General features: G+C 40.1%; 1 pseudogene; it reads left to right on the forward strand.

Moving 5' to 3' along the window:
• Positions 1-755: 755 nt before the first annotated feature.
• LOC105724163 (importin subunit alpha-1-like) lies at positions 756-2,353 on the forward strand (annotated as a pseudogene).
• Positions 2,354-2,742: the final 389 nt, after the last annotated feature.

The following is a 2,742-nucleotide window of genomic DNA, read 5'->3' on the forward strand; positions in this document are numbered from 1 at the left end:
CTCAACTTGTGTTTTCTTTTGCATCTATAATTCAAGCATGAAGATCCTTGTATATCTTTGGACTTGTATTTGCTGGTTGGGTTTATGTTCAACTCTGCAATCAAAACTACAAATGCAATCTAGATAAAAGTGTCCTAATATCTAAACTTGCATTTTGTTTGAAAGACTACCCTCTCAAAAAGTAAAAATAAAAATTCAAAACCATACTTTTATTGAGAAAAATGTACACACACAGAGGACATATATAAAAAGCAAACTGACACAAGAACAGAAAATCAGACACCGTGTGTTCTCACTCATAGATGGGTGTTGAACGATGAGTACACATGGACACAGGGAGGGGAGCTTCACACATTGAGATCGTTGGGGGGTGCAGAGGAGGGACAGCAGGGCGTATGGAGGTTGCGGATGGATAACATGGGGTGAAATGCAAGATATAGGTGATAAGGGGATGGAAGCAGCAAACCACCTTGCCATTTATGGACCTATGCAACAATCCCACATGATTTGCACATGTATCCCAGAACCTAAAGTACAATAATAATAAAAAAAAGAATCCCTAAAAAAATTCTACATAATAAAGGTGTCCACAGCTTATGTAGTAATTTGATATAATAATAAACTTGTCGACACGGTCTTTGAGCTCAGTCGAGGTGCACGCTTTGAGCGCTGCCATCCCACAGCCTTGGATCCCTGCATCACCTCTTGTGGAAGCCTGAGCCTGCTTTGAAGCTTTCTCCCTTTGTCTTCAAAACATGTCCACCAACGAGAATGCTGGTATACCAGCTGCCCATCTGAACAGATTTAAAAACAAGGGAAAAGACAGTACAGAAATGAGGTGTCGCAGAATAGAAGTCAATGTGGAGCTGAAAAAAACTAAGAAGGATGACCAGATGTTGAAGAGGAGAAATATAAGCTTATTTCTTAATGATGCTACTTCTCCACTGCAAAAAACCAGCAACCACCAGGCCACTGTAAATTGGTCTGTTGATGACATTATCAAAGGCATAAATAGCAGCAATATGGAAAATCAACTCCAAGCTACTCAAGCTGCCAGGAAATTACTGTCTAGAGAAAAAGAGCCCCATAGATAACAATCTGGGATGATTTGATTCCAAAATTTGCGTCCTTCTTGGGCAGAACTGATCATTGTCCCGTCCAGTTTGAATCTGCTTGAGCACTCACTAACACTGCTTCTGGGACATCAGAACAAAACAAGGCTGTGGTAGATGGAGGTGCCATCCCAGCATTCATTTCTCTGTCAGCATCTCCCCATGCTCACATAAGTGAAAAAGCTGTATTGGCTCTAGGAAACATTGCAGGTGATGGCTCAGTGTTCCAAGACTTGGTTATTAAGTAAGGTGCAGTTGATCTACTGTTGGCTCTTCTTGCAGTTCCTGATATGTCATCTTTAGCATGTGGTTACCTATGTAATCTTACCTGGAATCTTTCAGATCTTTACTGCAACAGGAATCCTACCTGTCCCCCACCCCTTTAGATTCTGTTGAGCTGATTCTTCCTACGTTAGTTCGGCTCCTGCATCATGATGATCCAGAAGTTGAAGAGTTGGCAGATACCTGCTGACTATTTCCTACCTTACTGATGGTCCAAAGGAACAAATTGACATGGTCATGAAAACAGGAGTTGTGCCCCAACTTGTGAAGCTTCTAGGACCTTCTGAATTGCCAGTTGTGACTCTTTCATTAAGAGCCATGGGGAATATTGTCACTGGTACAAATGAACAAACTCAGGTTGTGATCCATGCAGGAGCACTTGCCCTCTTTCCCAGCCTTCTCACCAACCCAAAAACTAACATTCAGAAGGAAGCTACATGACAATGTCAAACATCATAGTTGGCCATCAGGACCAGATACAGCAAGTTGTAAATCATGGATTAGTCCCATTCCTTGTCAACGTTGTCTCTAAGGAAGATTTTAAGACACAAAAGGAAACTGTATGGGCTGTGACCAACTATACCAGTGGTGGAGCAGTTGAACAGACTGTGTACCTCATTGTTTGTGGCATAATAAAACTCTTGATGAACCTCTTAAATATAAAAGATACTAAGATTATTTTGGTTCCTCTGGAGGCCATTTCAAATATCTTTCAGGCTGCAGAGAAACTAGGTGAAACTGAGAAACTTAGTATAATGATTGAAGAATGTGGAGGCTTAGACAAAATTGAAGCTCTACAAAACCAAGAAAATGAGTCTGTGTATAAGGCTTCATTAAGCTTAATTGAGAAGTATTTCTCTGTAGAGGAAGAGGAAGATCAAAGTGTTATGCCAGAAACTACCTCTGAAAGCTATACCTTGCACATGCAGGATGGGACTCCTGGGACCTTTAACTTTTAGATCATGTAGCTGAGGCATCAATTTGTCGTGTACTATGTTTGGTATTTTGTCTTATTGTTTCTGTACGAAGAACTCTTTTTAAATGTGGTTTGTTATTGTAGCTTTTTACACTGAAACTATACTTGAACAGTTCCAACTGTACATACTTGTATGTATAGATATTGTATGAAGCTTATCTTCTGACTAGGTTTCTTATTTCTTTGTGGAATTTCATGTCTTGTAGCATCCTGTAAATAAACATTAAAGTCCACCCTTTTCTTTACTTCAAAATACATAATAAATAAACAATGAACTTCTGCCATTTCTGCCAAGTCCCTGCAGGCTGTTTACATTCCTGCCTCTTTATCTGTCTTTACCTACACACTTCCTCTTACGCAGATTGCTCCAGC

This window comes from Aotus nancymaae, unplaced genomic scaffold (assembly GCF_030222135.1).
Source record: "Aotus nancymaae isolate 86718 unplaced genomic scaffold, 86718_ANA_hifiasm-v0.15.2.pri h1tg000030l, whole genome shotgun sequence".
In the NCBI taxonomy this organism is placed as follows: domain Eukaryota; kingdom Metazoa; phylum Chordata; class Mammalia; order Primates; family Aotidae; genus Aotus; species Aotus nancymaae.